Source organism: Parasteatoda tepidariorum, chromosome 2 (assembly GCF_043381705.1).
Source record: "Parasteatoda tepidariorum isolate YZ-2023 chromosome 2, CAS_Ptep_4.0, whole genome shotgun sequence".
Classification (NCBI taxonomy): Eukaryota; Metazoa; Arthropoda; class Arachnida; order Araneae; family Theridiidae; genus Parasteatoda; species Parasteatoda tepidariorum.
The window spans coordinates 28,847,516-28,864,957 of record NC_092205.1 but is presented as its reverse complement, the minus strand read 5'-3'; the positions used below and the strand labels follow the sequence as shown (position 1 = coordinate 28,864,957).

Genomic DNA, 17,442 nt, shown 5'->3' with positions numbered 1-17,442 from the left:
TAAAAATTTGAATAAATGTTGTAATTTTATCATAATAAAGCAGTGGTACCCAAATGGTGTTCCGCGGATTCTTAGGGTTCCTTAAAAAGATCACAGAAGTTCCGAGAGCGAAGACATTTTTTCAACCGGTAACAATTATATATATATATATATATATTGAATTTTTATTTAGATGCCATCTTACAAGAGATAAAACTTAACAGTCATGAATAACGGTTTTGAAGTTCACAACAATTATAAAAATATATTATTTTCTAAAAAAAAAAGAAAGCGTTATTTCATGTTGCGATAGAGCAGCATTCGAAAAAACAGTTTTCATAGAAAATGAACGTCGGAGTGCATTTCGATATTTGACAGACCGGCTGGAAAGTCTCAGAGACTGTCTGCCGTCAATACCTTGTCCCCTCGGGGCAATCTCGCAAACAGGTCTTTTTGGGGTGACACTTGACTTTGACAGAAAATGCGTCCACAAGTGTTAAGTCCCTGTGAAATTCGTCTCCCACTCCTCAGAGAGAGAGCGCAATGTCCCCGAAATTTAGCCAAAAACTGAAAGCCTCGAGGACATTCAAATAGTTTTTAATAGGCCAAGGATTACAAAGTAGGTTCATTTGCATGTATGGCTCACCGCCAAATCAAACGTTGCACCTGTTGCAAATTATACAACCTCTAAATCAATAATACAGTCATTAATTACTACGACAAAATTCGGTTTCTCATTCACATTTTTCTTCTAACTAGAGTGTTAGTTTTCTTTTCTTTTTTTTTTCACTTAGCAATAAAGTATATACAACTAAACGATGCAATTTATCTCAAAATAAAACAAGAAATAAAAGAATAAAAAAAATTTAATTCTATCAGGGACACGCTATTTAAAATTGTTAAGGCAAACAGTTTTACTTGTTGAAGTAAGAAAACACAAAGAAATAAAAAAAAATGTGAAGACATTTTTGTCCCCTAGGATTATAATTGAAAAATAGAAAAAAAAAATATCTTAATTCTTGTAAGAAAATATTATAATTAGCAACAAATAATTTCACATGCAAAACATCATGTCATAACAAATATTAAATCGTCATAACATACGCAAAAATCAAATGAGCAAATGATCAAGCACCTTGCTCCATTTTTAAGGTCTCTAATTTTTGACGGCCATGATTAAAAGCTAATTAATTTTCATCCCAGCCAGATATCATGGACGGAGAATCAGCTGGTACTTCTCTCTCCAAATTTTCACACTATCGACCGACGCAAGGACTTTCAGCCACAACAAATTTAACGTACACCTTGTTACCGATACATTCCGATTGTTTATCCAGGATCGAACTCAGGACTATATCTCTAGAGTGAGTGAAACTTTTACCGAGAGCGCTCAATCAAACTAGTATGAAAAATAATTTTATTGCTTCCTTCCTTATAAATCAATTGTTTATAATAGTGATACAGATCCAATTCAAGCATATCGATTAACAGAACATTCATAACACTAATTCCATTTTTAGATACAATAAGGTGTCGAGTTAAATTTTATTTTTGAAAACCTAAAAATTATGAAATAAAACACAATGTCGATATTAAAATATTGATGCTTATAAAAATTAAGAAAAAGACATTTTGCACTATCGAAGCTTTATTACGGAGATAATCATTGTTTCTACTACCAATAGTCTTAAACTTAGAGAACTTTCAATCAAAACTCAAATAAGATTTTTTTTTTTCCAATGTCCACCTGGATAATGACCTAGGTCATACAGGCAGATTTGTTGCCCACTCTTTTAGGGGCAACATATTAGGTGGGGCAACGTTGCTCTCACAGTAAGGAAAGGTAGTACAGAGAAGGAAAGAACATTCATGCCTTGCCCGGAATTCGAACCCAAAACCTTTCTGATGCAAGGACAGTTCCCTAACCCCTACACAGGCCGGTTGGCAACTCAAATAAGATAAAAACTATTACCGGAAAAATGATCAAAAAAAGTAATTTACAAACAAACCACTTGCATTTCCCCAGGGCTGTATTCTTCACAGCGTTATGCTCGTTCGGATGTCGCGTTAAAGACTTTTACAACATTCATTCGAAAAAAAGTGGGGGGGGGGGGAAAAAATCCTNGGGGGGGGGGGGGTAAAAATCCTAGGCAAATTCCACATCACCTAAATGAATATTTTCTGCCTACAAAGTGTGACTATTTTTTTTTCCGGACTAATCTAATAGCTCATGGAAATATGCAAATAATTATATACCAATTTAATATTTTTGAATGTTACCTTCACTCGCAATAATGAGCTTCTGTGCTTGGATGTACAGTGCACCTAAGAAAAAACGGACCACCCTGATTTTAATGGCTCGAAGGGGTGACCTTCGAGCTTATGCTAATTAATAAGTGCGGATGATATTTTATGTTATGAAATCAGACACAAAAAAGTACTTCTTCTGTATAAACATAGGGGAGAGGGGGGCACATGCGAACAATTTTTTTTATTTCTTCATTTTTCAAAAAATATCATCAATTTCTCACAGTAAAGAAGTCTATATGTTTAAATAGTCTTTTCTTTTGTCTTATGGAATTTTTTGAGATATTTCAATAAAAAATTTCTTTACTTTATGATATTTTAGAAAAACGAGTTCTATTGTTCACATGTGCCCCCCATAGGGGCACATGTGAACATGCCTGGGGTACATGTGAACAAGATTAAAAACACAAGCCAATCATCATATTTAAAAGAAAAAAATCTCTAATACAACAGATATAGATACACCTTATACTGAAGGGGTTGTAGCTTACTATGTGAATTTATTGGGTTTATTTGTTTATGTGAATTTATTGGGTTAATTTCGTCGATTGGGTTTTTCGCAACTTCATGTTCCTTAGGAGTTGTAATGGGCCTTTTTCTTTCTTCTCTGATACTCTTTCATGCTTTTTTCCCATTTTCATTCAAAACTTAGAAGACAATGCAGCATAAAGAATATTTTATTAAATAAAGATTATTGTTACATATATTGCTTTTGCAAAATAGGTTTTCTACTAAGAATAATAATGTATTTTAAAAATTATTTTAAACTTAACTTTTTAAGTAATAAAATATTATATCTTTTTGCTTCTTGTAATCATTATACAACACAAAATTGTTGACCAACCTTTTAATTAAAAAAAATTTTAAAAGAAAAAATTAACAAGTAATTAATTAATTAATTATGGAAAATTAAAAATTAATAATGGAAAATTAAATAATAATAATTTTAAATGCATGCATATTTTTTAAACTTAGAATATCATGAAGATAATAATCTTAATACTATGTAGGGGCACATGTAAACTGTTCACATCTGCCCCAGATGTTTTGTTCACAAGTGCCCCATCATCTTTCTTAAACCAAACTTGAAAAATGAAGAATTTTTAATTGAGTAAAAAAAAAATAATTGTCATAAACTTACCTGAATGTTCATATAATGGTCTGCAATAGTTAATTTTAGCTTATTAGTTGATTTATACTATGTTTTCACTTGAATAAGCGAGTGATAAAAGTATATACAACACCAACTGATACAAAGAAATTGTTAGAATACGAGTAGAACAACAAAATGACTCATTGTTCTGAAAGTTTTGCAGAGAGGTAGGACTAATGCTACCATCTATTGAAAATGTTTCAGGACTTTTTATTTCGAATCATATTGGTAAAACATACCATGTTCACATGTGCCCCCCTCTCCCCTACCTTTTTTTTCCCGACGGATTTGGATTCCTCATCCCCGAAATATAGAGAAAAATCTGGGAAACATGGTCCCAATAGTTTGGTCAGGATAGAGCTCCAAAGTTTGGACCCTTAATGTTAATTTTACTTTTTGCGTATTTCGCTATATCTCGAGAACTTTTTTAAGGAATGAAAAAAAATTTGCACACAATTATAAAATTTGTTTATTGAAAGATAATTCCATCCAAAAAATAACTTTTTGTGAATATTTATTATTTCTGATATTTTATTTAAGAATGATTAAAAATTTTTAATTGTAAGGTATAGAATTTTTTGCATCATTTCAAAGAACGTAATTTTATATGGCAAAATACAAAATTTGAGCAAAATCAGTCGAATAATTCCAGAGAAATTAGACACTGAAAATTCGATTAGTCAGGAAACTATACACCAGAGCAATCGAAACAGTAATTCATCTTTGAAATTCCTTTAATTTGCATAATCATTTACTGATAAAATCTTGAACATGAATGAGGAAAGATTTTCGAACTACTTTTTTTTTTAAATTTTAAATTTTAGTACAAATATAATTCTGATAATCTAACAAATTTTTTTAGCAACTATTAGACTGTTTTTATTGGCAATCATTTTAGCAATTATTAGACTGTTTACAATAAAAAAAATACTAAATATATTTTTCCTTATATAAATATCTGCGTCAAAGGGTTAAACCTTCTTCCTGTAGCAATTTTTTTGGTATCGGATGTAGTGGAAACCCTGGACCTTCTTTTTTTAAAAAAAAAAAGAAAAAGAAAATTATTATTTTTTTATTGTGCCAATAAGCAAACCAATTAATAGCAGAATTACTTAGGAGTATGCAGTGGGGAAGTCATATTGCAATAATTTGTTTGGATTTTCACGTTTTAAGAAAATAAAAAAAATCGGCATTTGAAACTTCAGAGTTTTCTCTAGGTTTATCTAGACTTACTTTTTCAATACTTTAAATTTTATATTACATTTAAATTAAGTGAGTTGAAGAAAATTAGCCATGAAAATTTTTTCCCTTAGTAAAGAGCTCTCTTGAAATATATGACGTAATAGGAATTATTTATTTTATAACCGTCGTTGAACAGCCGACTCAGTTTTGGGTTTATGACTATTAATGTTCCGTAGCCTTTTAATTTTGAACCCATCTAGAAGACTAGAAATCTCCTGGATCAGTACCCCTAGAGGTATAATTTGTTATGGAAACAAGGAGGACTTTGTGACTAGGCAGATTTAACGTGCGCCAATCACCATTTACTAAACGGGGAGTCTTCGCCCGGCGGGGATGGAACTTACGACCCCTTGGACATGGGCCTAGTGCCCCTACCAACCAGACTATCCTGGCCCAAAATGTTGTTTTAGAAATTTTTGCGGCCGAGTACATGAGTTCATTATACGGCAAGTGAGGGTAACTTCGAAACATATTAAATAGCTATATAATAATGCGCACAATAATTTATTAAATTCTTAGATCAATCCTAGAAATGAATAGTCATAGTAGGACTTCATTAAAGGCACAAGTGAAATTAAGTAAACACTATTTGTTGAAGAAGGAAATTGAATTATCAAAGCTAAGTAATTGCACGGTATAAAAATCAAAATTCAATTGTATATGAGTGTTATGCAATACTTGTTAAAAAGTATTCTTAACAGGATGAGAGTTGTTTCTATAGCGCTTAAAATAAAAGTGAATCCTATTAAATAACTTATTAACACTTATTAACACGCCATAGCACCTTCAACAAGATGATTAAAAGAAAAAGAAAAAACCTTGTTCAGATGCGCAAAATTTTATAAAAATGTTTTCATAAAACAACTTTAACAATAAATTAAACTACAATAAATAGTTTTATATCAAATAAAATATAAAGTAAATTTAAAAAAATAACTACTACAAACGTATTTCGCAACTATATTTGAAGTCTATTTATTAGCTGCTTTAAAATCTCTTTACTTATTGAATCATTTCTGAATTGGAATTTTTTTCTTCTTCGGTGAAAGTTTGATGGTTTTAATAGTGCTTAAATTTACAAATTTGGTTTGTTATTTAATAAAAGGAGCGCAATTCTTTTAATCGAAACATTTCACTCATTTTGAATGCATCTAAACATTTAAAAAACTGTTAAATAGACCCCTCAATTCGCAATTTAAAAAATGTTTGTGATTACTAGTCAATTATAGTCAAATCATTTTTAAAAATTGTACAAAGAGATCCATTCGAATTTTTTCAGCAACCTATTTCCAGCATGCAAAATTAGATTTCCTCTTATAAGAATAGTAATTAAGTTTATTAATGACAACTACCACCAAGTTTTATAATAAGAAAATTTAATAATTAAAGTTATAAAATTATTCAAAATTACTAAAAATTCTGAAACAACAAATCAGGTAGAATAGACCATTTCAATCACTTTTTTTACAATTTATAGATGGTCCGCCAGCTCAACATATCAAATTTTGCCAACTTTATAATTGTTCATCAAGTTTTTTGATTGAAATCATGCAAGAAAAGCGTAATTCCGCGGAGACACCGAAAAGTGCCGCGTATGCTCTTATTATCGCCTGTTTCGAAGATGAAGAACTGTTTCTGCTTCCACTATTTTTTGAATAAAAATTTTGAAACAAAATAAACGGTTGCCAACCATATAAAATTATTTCATACATGTGAGCTTATGAAGGGCTGAGAGAATTTTAAAAATAAGCCATATTTTTCCAACTGTGCAAAAAAAAAAAAAAAAATTATAATAATATACTTAAGAGAATTTTTGGTGAAGAAGATTATTGTTATGTACGTTTGTGCTGTTATCAGGGTTGGCATGATTTAAATCCTGATTAAAATCGCAATTCAAATCACTTGACTTTTTTAAAAATAAATCATTGATTTAAAGAAAATTTTTAAGTCCCAATAATTTTAACAAACTCAATTTTTTTTTAAATATTAATTTAAGTATAAAATATTTTTTGTATAATATAATTTATTAGATACATTCTTTAGAGTGGGATTTTTTTTAAATTCTGATTTCAATAATAATAAAGTTTTTTACCAAAAATCATATAAATGTAAATTATTAAATTTAAATGAATATACCTTTCATTATTTCATTAAAAAGAAGCATTGATTCAAATAAACATTGATTTTTTTGAAAAAATTTTTAATAAATTTATTTTTTTCTAAGAATATTTAAGTATGAAACATTTTTTATGCAATATAATCAAAAAATACATTATTTAGGGGGAGATTTTTTTAAAGTTTTATTTCGCTGACCACGAACTAGTGAAAGGGATAAATAATGAAATGGATAAAACTTATTTTTTTCAGAATATGATAAAAAAAATACAATAATCGGCGGGGGGGGGGTGATTTTTTTAAAATCTTATTTCATTGATTCTGAAGATTTCATACTAAGAAATAATGAAATAGATATGCATGTAAATTATTATATTTCAAAATAAAATTAAAAAAATAGAGACTAAACGTAGAGAAGAGTTGAATAAAGCTTTAAATTATAATATCTCACTAAATGTATGTAAAATAATTTCGTAGCAACCCATTTAATTTTATGCCTATATAAATGAAATGCTTTTAAAACTTATTAAATAAATAGATTGTGTATCGCAAGAGTTAATCTACCCAGAGTAATTTAAAGTAGTTTTTCTTAGCAAGTGTTTTCTGATTTAAATTAATTAATTAATTTACTCGTCATTAGATATCTTATTGAAAAATAGTCTTTTAATCTTTAGCAATATTTTTGATTTTATGTATCAGTTTTTAATAATTAAATAATGACTTTAACCATTTTTGTAAGAAATATCAACTATAATATATATTAACAGACATTTTATCAGATGTTTTGATTGGTAAATAAAGAAAAATTGAAAAAATCTACTTTAAATAAAAAAAAATCCAATTTAAATCAAGCAAATATAATTTAAAAATAAAAAAAATTCCAGATTTTTTCTATCCCTTGTTACAACCTATGAAATCAACACGTTAGTTGCTTAAGTGATCATTTAATACTTCAATTGTTCCGTTTAAACAGATAAATTTTTACTCAACAAAATTTAATATAGTGAAACATATTTAATAAGTTAATTTACTTATTTAATAAGTTATTCAATAAGTTTATTTAATAAGTTAATTACAATTTCATAAGCGATACGAAAATGTTATTTTTTGCAAAGAGACATCTTTTAATTGAATTGAATCCTGAAGGTCTTAAAATGAGATGACTACAGATTGAAAGTAAAATTAAAGCAAATGACAAGGCTTCTTTTAAAAACACAATTTAAAATTTAATTCCATTTGTTATTCAAATAGATTGTTAAATCTTTAAAATGATTTACAATTACTCAGTATTTTGTTAACATTGAAATTTTATTGCTCTGGTTGACGCTTTCGTGCGTCTAAAGGAGAAGCAAACAACAATAAAATAGAGTGAGAGAGAGAGAGTAATTTATGTATTTTCTTATCTGGAAAGAAAAAAGAATTGAATGGACCGTTTTCTTGGTTTGTTGCGCATGTGCGATACCAATCTGTGTATCCCTATTGATCAATTTCATGGTCCGTTAAAGAGACCATTTTAGATAAACATATGCAGTACATGCAATTCTCTAATTCGACAGCATTCTCGGTCAATACATTACATTTGAAGCATTCAACAGAAAAAATTGTTTTAAGAGGACACGGGACCTTATGAAAGGAAAACTTTTATAGATTTTTTTTTATTTACACCGATATAAAATTTCTTAATGACTTTTATAAATTGTGTAGTTTCATTTTAAAATACATTGATGTATCCTATAAAATTGTGTGTGTGTATATATATATATATATANTATATATATATATATATATATTATGTTTCACTTTTAAGATGTGTTTGAGAAAAATGTGAGAAACATTACTTTTGAATCCTTTTTTGGAAAAATGATGCTGTTCGATGCACTTAAACCACAAGAAAAAGTTTTGTCATCATCTTTCCAATAAAACAATTCTTAAGAAATATTTTTTTTTTTAAAATCCTCGTTTGAATATGAAGTTTATGTAAACCTTTCACAAAAATTTATATTTAAAAAAAAAAACAGTGAGACGCGAGGAGCAAAATTACAGAAAATATATTGAATGGAGAAAAAAATCTAACTTTTTCAACTAACTAAAAATAGTCAATAATAATACTTTAAATACTACTTCATTGATAAAAATGTGAATTCTAAAAAGCAAAAACAAATTTCTTTTACTTTGTAGAAAAATTGTATTTTATTTGTTTATTTTAATAATGTTAAGATATTTTATAGTTATTTGTGCCCATTTGGAGTTAAAAATTCTTGTTTATAAAACCGTAACTAGAAACTATAATGTGTCCATATCTGTACTCTATTTGTGCTTTATTCACGTTGTTTTTACGTTTTTGTTCCACAAGTGGTTTAAAAACTTGGTCATCTACTTTATTATTTCTTCAACCAATTTTTTCTAAACTAATTAAAGCATTGGTTACCCTTAGTTTAAATTCATGCTCAATGCTCCAAAAGATAGCTAATGCAGCATTTGGAGCATCAATCTAAATGTTTAAATAAATGGTTGTGTATGGAAACCCATTACTAAAAATAAGCGTTTTTAGAGAGTAGAAAACCTTTGACATACACTTGCATAATGCACCTATAGAAGATTTTTTTTTTCTTTTTTACCTTTGAAGGATATTTTGTTTGGTGTGAAAAATTCTATAAATATCAAGCACAATTACAAGAATTCTTTATAGTCTGTTTCAGGAAGATAAATTTTGGATTTGGCAATTGCATAGGAACGATTGCATAGCAACATCTTCGACGCCATTATCATTTTATTAGGCCATCAATCTCAATTTTTTGAAACAATTTTTGCTAATTGCATGTGATGTTAGCTTAAATCTTAGAAAATCTCGTAAGTTTAAATCTTATACTTGATTCTGCTTTTAAATCAAAAATTGATCTCGAAATTTAAAATGTGATGATGAGACATCGGGAATATTGATCTTTTTTTCTCCAAACGCTCGATTTTTCAAACATTTCTTCGCTAAGCACAACACTGAAGAAGTAGTATTCAAATAGTGTTTGCAGTATTTATATTTTATTTCTTACCCTCCCCCCCTCCCAATTTTGTACTTCAGGAACGCCAGTTTTGTACTACTTCAAGAAAACATCAAGACTGGACTGTAGATCAGAAAATTTAAATTTTCAACTAGTAGCCAGTGATCGGTAGACAATGACTTAATATCCACTTTTTCTTCAAACTTAACAAATCGATGACCGATATCGACAGGTCCTTTTCATTTAATAGCAGCGTATTGCTTTTTCTTCTTCTTTTTTTTTTATCTAATTTCATTAATTTTTTAAAAGAAAATCACATTAGAAATAATCTACGGCTATAAAAATTTAATTCAACAATAAAAATATTATTACTGTGAGACAAAATTCAGCTAAGCATACTAACTCGATAGAACTTTATGTAAAAACATTTGAAGAGGCAAAATACATTTAATGTATACATTACAACTTTGAAATATGGGAATTGCTAAAGCTTCTACACCTGCACCTTTGTACCACAAATTGATGGGTTCTGAAAGATCGAAATTTTGAATGGTGGCATTGGGCATTTTAATAAAAATTCTGTTCTCCAGTCTCTTTTTATATTATTGTTCTTTTATCATTAAACGATTTTTAAAGGAAGCGATGGGAAAAAGTGACCGGTTATTTATTTAATTTAAGTCGTCACTTTTCTTTGTCGAAGCGTCACGGGGCGAGTCGTTATTTTCAGATCTATTGAACAAAAAATCTTATTCTTCTCTCTCATAGCTGAATATTCGGTAGGTTTTGATCCAATTATACTTTGAATGTCTTAAGTTTTAGTAAAGATGCAACGATGCAATTTTTTATTGACATTGTAGAAAATATCTTTGTTTCCTCAAGAAATTAAAATCAAAATTTCATGGATTGCGAGCATCTTACCACACCTTAGTTTCCAATTTTGTTGGGCGTTTAATGATTTAGAATTAACTGTTCAAGACTTCAGACTATATAATCAGGTAATCAAGACTATATAATCAGGTAAATATTATTTTTCTGTCTTTAAATTACGCTTGAAGCTGAAGCACTCAACGTTTGTATTATTGAAAAAATGTGTGTTTTTTTTTAATAAAAATGCTTTTTCTTTTATTTAATTAAAAAAAGAGAATTTTTTGAATAAATTAAAGAATTTATCGATTTTTAAAAAAAAAATGACATAGTTTTTATACCCAAACTACATCGTATGAATATTGTTGTCATTGTGTTTAACGGAGTAGATTAAAATTATAAAGTAACTAAATTTAAGGATTTCATATATTATTTGAATTTACCCTAAGGTATTTGCCCACTGAAGTCTTATCTCTTAACTTCTCTCACTTTTCAAAGTTAGGCGAATGTAATGTGAAAAGATGACTAAAAGATATAATTTATTACTCGATGTCTTCGATTTCTTATTTATTTATTTTTAATACTTTGGCTCGAATATCTCTAAGCAATGAATGTTAAACTTAAAAGATACACTTTTTTCCGCTTTTCGCTAATAATTTCGTGGAAGACTCAAATTTTAATTTTTTTTGTTGACATTTTTCATCAAGATATTATTCGAAAAGATGTTCGCCAATTAGCAATTAGACGAGATAAGAAGACGCCAACATTAATGTAGCTCTTTCAAAAGTGATATCTACAGAAATTATTATTATTACACATTGTCTTCATATGGAAACAAAAAGTTAAGATTATGTTTTGCAATAACAAGGCGATTAAAAAATAAATTGCTATAAATTATTTCTTTTATCTCAATCACATTGGACTCTCTTCATCATACTAAATCAATGAGCTAAAATATCTTTTTACAAAAGAGATAATACAATGCAAAAATCAAATGAATCTGATTTGATCTTTGTACCTTTTTGGTCAAATCGTTTTACTAACAGATTTAAATTTTAAAAGATAAAGTTTAAAACAATATCTGTAAAACGAGTCTAGATTTGTGACCTACAACGACCGTTCGGTTTTTGTAGCAAAAAATTATTATTATTTTTTTTTTTTGTTTTTGTAATGAGCAAGATAGTAAACTGAAAAGTATTATAACTAAAAAAGGGAAATCCGAATTTAAAATTAACAATTATTAAAATTAACAATTGTTTATTAACGAATTCTTGTAAAATTACTTATAGTATGAGGAACAATACCTCTAGTTTTATGAGAATAAATCAAATGACCCTTAACATTCTTTGACACAAGAATGATTGAATTTCAAACAAATGGAATATTTTTTTTAGAAAAAAAAAGAAGTCATGAAATCATATGATATGACACAATCATACAATGACACATAGACGTTCGTAATTATGATACATATTTAAAATGATTAATTATATTTGTTACATTCATTTTAAGTGAATAAAAAAAGAAAATGATATTGTGGCCTGAGGCATAGCGAGCTTCATTTATTACAAAATTCAAAATCAAAATTTTTCTTTTTTAAATTGAATTCATGAATTAGTTTGAACTTAATAATTCCTTTTACTAAATTACATGAACAGTTCATAAAATGAGGATCATACTAACAGAATATTTCGAAGGTAATAAAAAAATTGTATATGTTTAATAGTTCAGTAACTGCAATTTTAACTTGCCTTTTTAATAAAATTATTGCTTAAAAAGTCTCGTCAAATAAAATTTAAGTAATTCTTTCAAGTAAAATTATTTCATGAAAAATTTTTTCACAAAAATAATTCTGTGGAATAAAATTATTTCATAAAAATAATTCTGATGAATAAAATTAGTTTAAAAAAAAGTTTACGGAACAAAATTATGACTAGTAAGTATCAGAGCATAAACATCACAGAATAAGTACTTATTTTTAACTCTTGTTTAAAATAACAATAAAAAAGACAATAATTTTTTTTTCGTGCAATCTTTTTAAACATAATATAGCTGTTTGATATGTATATGAAAATTTCTTCAGATAATTATTTATTACAATTTTTAATTTGCCAGTAACTTTCAACAAAATTTTTCATCTAAAATTCACATGAAAGAGAATCACTAAGTTCAATAAAAACTGTTTTTCACTGATTTTCAATGAAAACAAACTTAGGTATACAAAGAATCTATTCTGCATGATTTATTGCCCATAAAAGAAAATATTTGAATTATATTAAGCATGTAATAATGTATTTTGTTTAAGAATAAAAAATAAATTTTTTTAAGAAGAAAAGGCAATGGAATAAAAATATTTTTATAATTTTCTACTGAATTTCCCTCATCTTTAATAAATGATAATCGATTGACGAAAGTAATTTATTTAAATTATTCAGCAACTATGCGTCACAACAGTAAATATGTAGTAAGGTGTCATGCGTCTCACTTCACACAAGAAAGACCTTTTTACATAGGATAAAAAAATATAAAAAATTGAAATAAAATGTTTATTTTCTACCTTTCCTTCGTATATGTTTCACCCTCCTGTCGAGGACAAATCTACTTATCACTGCCCCCCCCTTTTTTTTGTAAAAAATTTAATTTTTTTACTGGAGCAGCAAAACTAATAAATAGTGAGGCTGGTAAATTTGGGAAGAAGAATTTGAAGTGGAGGGAAGTTCTTCCTTTCTTACGTAGTCGTACTTTTCTAAAATTTAGTTAGTTTACAATTTAAAATATCATTTATAATCTTTTATTTTCGAATTATTGTTGAGAAATAATAACGACCTATAAAAAAAAAAATTTATGTGAGAAAAAATTTACACATTTCAGATGAATGTATGATGAAGTATAAGTGTATTCTTAAAGAAACATTTAAGGAAGATTTTGATTTACTTTTCATTTCATAAATTGTGTGACTAAAAGGTTTTGCTTATGCTCATTGTTTTTGTTGGATTTTTTGGTTATAAATAATATTTTTAAATGATTTTTAAACACTTCGCGGTGTTTTTGTTTCTAAACTCAATTTAACTACAACTCAATATTAATTTATCAATTAACTTCAATTTAGCTTAAATGTCATATAATTTATTTACCGATCACAAATAACATTTGGTATTTGGCAAAATCAACCCTATTTTTCAACGTTTCATCTTCATTACTAGAACTCCTATAAAATGTAAATTCCCGAGGGAAAAAATATTTGGAACAAAAAAATTGAAATGAATTTTTGAGTACAATTCAGCAGTTGGAACTAATTCTAACACAGAAAAAAAAACAATTATCAAGTAAGAAAAATCATAAGATATATGTATTCATTAAAATTCCTACAACAACGATGAAAAAAAAGTGAGGGGAAAAAAAAGACTTTAACTTCAACTGCAACCTTGAAGTGAAAAAGTTCGGAATCGACTCGAAATGGCCTCTAGTGACCCGCGCAAAGGAATTCTTTACGAGACCATTTTTCTGTTTTCACTCATCTGCGTTCCCCTGGCGGTAATTTTTGTGCGACACGAACATCAATACTTAGACTTCTTATTTCTTTTAATCATTTCTTGTCATTAGAATTGCAGTCAATTGATTGCACTGTTAAAAAAATGTGCATTTGGAAACTGGTTAGAAATGCGGTCAATTGATTACATTGTTAAAAAATATTACATTTAGAAACTGATTAGAAATGCAGTCGATTGATGATAATGTTAAAAAAGAAATTAACATTTAGAAACTGATTTAAAATGCAGCTAGTTGATTATGCAGTTAAAAAATTTAAATTTTTCGTTTGGTGACTGATTTGAAATGCGGTCAATTGATGACACTGTTTAAAAAAACGTAATAACTTAACTAAAAAACATAACAACTAAACGTAACTTTTCGTAACAAAATAAACACTAAATTTTTTTGAAAGTTGAAATAAAATAAATGAGTCTTTACGCAAAAATTATCTATTAATTTAGAGAGAATAGTTAATCTTTGCTTCTTAAGTAAATAAATTTAATTACTTCTTTTTACTTCCAGTTCTCATTTGTTACTCTTTTAAATTATCGTCTGATGAATCCAATCTAACATAGTGTAGCTATCACAATAACATATACAAGCTGACACTAATTCCATATTTTCTTTTTTTTTTTCTTCTTTAAGTTAAAATATTAGAATATGAACTATTAAATACTTAGAAGATTCTAAAAATCGTAAGCTAAAATGATTTTATTAAAAGTAAAAAAATATTTCGAGTTCAAAATTTTCTCATTTCATTTATTCTTTCAATCTTATTTCTCTTATTGAAAGTTGTTGTTTTTCTTCCAAGCATAATGCACAAGACACGTTTTTTTTCCAAGAAAAAAAAACTTAAAAACAATATAATCCATTGAAGATTAAAAAGAAAGAAAAAAAATTCTCTTGTTTTTCATCAAGAATCTCAAAATTCAACGAAATGTGTAGCCAAATAAAATTTTACTTTAGTGTCATTTTGAAAAGAAAAAAAATTTCTTTTCTCTCTTTTTTTTATCAACGGAAAGAAATTCAGCAAAAAATGCAAGAACGATTTTAAACATGATGATTTCATATAATAGATTTTAATTCACGCTTGGTTTGTCCCCTACTAATGCATACAATGTTAACACATAGTTTAAATTATGTGACAACATAATCTGCCTAATTATGTTTTCTAACTTCCATGTTTGACAGACAAGAGTTTGTAGAATGAAGATGAAAGTTTTTCAAGAATAAAATACCTGAAGATATTCTATTTTTCCCCCTACTGATAAAGAAAAATAATATTCAAACATAGATTATCAAGAACATAATAATCGATTATATTGCAAAGTAGTTATATGAATGAATGCAAGCTTTTTTTTTTAACGTAAAATAATAGAAAGTAGCAAATTTTTTCTAAATAAGAAAAGTATGCAAAGTATTTTAGATATAAAACGTTTCAAAGTTAAAAAGAATTATTGTTATTTTAATTTAATGGAAGAAAAAAAAGAATTTTAATGAATGCGCGCTTTAACTAACAAAAATTATTTCTATTGCATACACGAAAAAAAAAAAAAAAACATTTGGCTGAGTTACCATTTAGATAGCTTCTATGAAAAACCATAAATAATTTCAACCCTTAATTTCTAAAGAACACAATTAAAATTGGAAAGCGTGTTCATCAGAGACTTATAATCTTTACACTACTTTTAACGCACAAAATAGTATTAAAAAATAGCGTTCAATTTAATTATTAGCACATGAGATCTGTCATCTAAATAGAATAATACGTTAAATTCTATTGCATTAACACCACAGGAAAAAAAAAACATTTTGGCCGAGTTTAAACCTATATGGGATATCTTTTAACAAAAATCATAAATATTACCATCCCTTAATTTTTAATGGAGATATTTGGATTTAAAATAGACCTTCATCAAAGACTTATAACTTTTGCAACTTTTTCATTAGACAAAGAAAAAAAAAGTTAACTAATTAACGTATAAAGCAATATTGAGAAGCTTTCATTTTAATTGTCTGCATATAAGATTTGGTTAATATTCTGTCTCTTAAATAAAACCACTATGTTAACAAATAATGAACTCAGTAGGCTTTCAGCATGCAAACATGTAATAAGCAAGTGACAGTTTTACTGATATGTGAGTTTTTAGCCTGTCTTGTTTGTTGAGTTAGGTATGTTAGTAAAAATTAAAGCAATCCTAATGTATAAAAGAAAAGGTCCCATTTTGTTAAAGCATTGCTACTTTTGCTTGCCTTTCAGAAAGCTAAGTTATTTTAAATCTGAATTGTTTTTTTCTTCTTTTTTTTCTTATCTATATCAGTAAAACCAGTCATTTAATTTTTCAAAATGTGTTATCTTAAAATATCATGTATTCTTCATTCGGATAAATGCCGATATTTTATTTATTTATTAATTTAATATAAATAAGATGCCCCAGTGTAAGTGCTTTGAAAACGGAGAATCATTTAAAAACTCTTTTTTTTTTCCTTCTTTTTTACTGAAATTTCATTTAAAAAAAATTAATAGCTTGCCTCAAGTCCAATTATTTAAAAGATTTTTCGAACTTCAGATTATTTTTAAAGAAAAATGTTTGTGAATTTATCGAGAAAGATGCATTTAGAGCAAAATAAAAGGGAAATATTTATATCTTTACCTGCAGCAGCATTCATTCCCTCTTCAACGGCACTAAAACAGGTCCGATAAGCCTAACATCGTCGGCTACCAGTTGGACTCTTGCCTTGAGGCTCTTTCAAGAAGGGCCTACGTAAAGATTTTCCATGATTCCTTCCTTTAAATTCTTAAAACAATCCAACACACAAGGTAACAATCGCTTCTAATCCAAAGAAATTCCACAATTTTCAAAAAAGCAGACGATATAATATCTCCAAGAGAAACTCTTTTGATGTTGACAATCACAGAATCACTCAGCGGCCACACACTCCTCTTACGCTATTCCTCATCTAAAAACTTGAAAAAGTTCTTTCCAGGAGGGGGGGTATAACTTTTTGGAGGGAGCGCCGTCTGGGCGACCCGCCTGTTCACTTTTCCTATTGGTCAGCGAATTTGTTCGGCAGGGAATGCTTCTTTCCAAAGGTATTCCTTTTCTTCTATTCTCTTTTCTTTTTTTATGGATGCCTCCCCGAACAGGTGGGGAGCTTACTTTGTTAGGAAGGTTGTCAATTTTTGAGAATATTTTCCGACACCATCATTTGCGGGTTTTTCAAATTGCGTTTGAATAAATATGTCGAATTGTT

At 27.8% G+C, this 17,442-nt stretch overlaps 1 protein-coding gene across 1 annotated transcript in view; it reads right to left on the bottom strand.

Moving 5' to 3' along the window:
- Positions 1-17,240, bottom strand: part of LOC107449611 (dachsous cadherin-related 1) — a 132,778-nt gene extending 115,538 nt beyond the window's left edge. The window contains exon 1 of the mRNA XM_043044027.2: positions 16,842-17,240. The gene's annotated coding sequence lies outside the window, so the exon portion shown is untranslated. The remainder of the gene's footprint in view (positions 1-16,841) is intronic.
- Between the last annotated feature and the right edge of the window lie 202 nt (positions 17,241-17,442).